General features: G+C 45.2%; 1 pseudogene; it reads left to right on the top strand.

Moving 5' to 3' along the window:
• The first annotated feature begins 559 nt into the window (after positions 1-559).
• LOC101644538 lies at positions 560-1,125 on the top strand (annotated as a pseudogene).
• Positions 1,126-1,227: the final 102 nt, after the last annotated feature.

Genomic DNA, 1,227 nt, shown 5'->3' with positions numbered 1-1,227 from the left:
GTGGGAGGAGAGCCTTCAAGGTCTTCATTTGCTGATGGGCGTGGTTCAAGGTAAGGACCAACAGCTGCAAAATTGTGCTTTTGATCAGAATTTATAATGTGAATAGTATGAATCTAGGAAGATTGGACTCTCAGCCATGGTTTCAATGCTGACTCATAGCAGCCCCTGTGGGTTTCTGAAACTATAACTGTTATGGGAGAAGAAAGCTCAGTTTTGTTTTGTTTTGTTTCTCCCATGGAGCTGCTGATGGCTTTGAATTACCAACCATGTGGATGGTAGCCCAACCCATAACCACGACACTTGAACTGGAATGCATAAAGATCAACATCCTCAAAAGCATTCCTTGGGATCTAAAGTGATGAGCCTCGGGTTTCTTAGGACATCCTGACTCGTGGGAAAATCTGTTTCTTCTTTTGGATTTTTTTTTCTTTTCATGTTCTCATTTTCATTTCAAGAAATGAATGTTTTCCTTTGGTTGTTCAGGGGATGATTGTGTTGATTAAAATGCCAATATAACATTTTTCTCCTTGAATGTTTAAGAGTTATGGACCATAGGGAGATGGTGTGCTTCTCTTCCAGCATGATTTTCATCATGGCATTTGCCAAAGCCTTTGAACTGGGAGTCGCTGCTGGTATGGGGCGCCGGGGTGCTGCACGCCCCTGGCAGAGAGAGTGGCATTTGCTCCCAGGAGGAGCCTTCAGTTCGACTTCAGACTGGTCGTTCAGTAAAGGAACAGTTGGTGTTGTTCATGGGCACCCAGGACAGTAAATTGTTAAACAAAACCTACTGTCTGCCTGGGGGCACCTGCATGCTGGGGTCCTTCTGCGCCTGCCCTCCCTACATCTATGGGAAACTGTGAGCACAACATTCACAGAGAGAACTGTGGGTCTGTACCCCATGATACCTGGCTGCCCAAGAACTGTTCCTTCCATAAATGCTGGCATGGTTGGCTTCACTGCTTCCCTTAGCTTTTAATGCCTGACTGTGATGGCCATGTGGTGGATGCGCAGCTAGCATCTTCCAGGACCACAGCAGTAATGGGCCCCTCTTGTGCCAGCTGGCACCTGCTTTTCTTGGCTTCTCTATCGATTGACATTTTCTGTTTGCTGAATGAACACATTTAGACATCATGGACATTTCATTGCCCATAAGGGCTGCTGCTCTATTGCTGTAACTGAAAGATGATCATTTGTTAGTTGCCTTGAAATAATGAATTTTCAGTAATG

This window comes from Echinops telfairi, unplaced genomic scaffold (genome assembly GCF_000313985.2).
Source record: "Echinops telfairi isolate 266 unplaced genomic scaffold, ASM31398v2 ScPeMD7_33;HRSCAF=127, whole genome shotgun sequence".
NCBI lineage: Eukaryota > Metazoa > Chordata > Mammalia > Afrosoricida > Tenrecidae > Echinops > Echinops telfairi.
The sequence above is the reverse complement of the archived record's forward strand: the minus strand, read 5'-3'. Positions and strand labels throughout refer to the sequence as shown.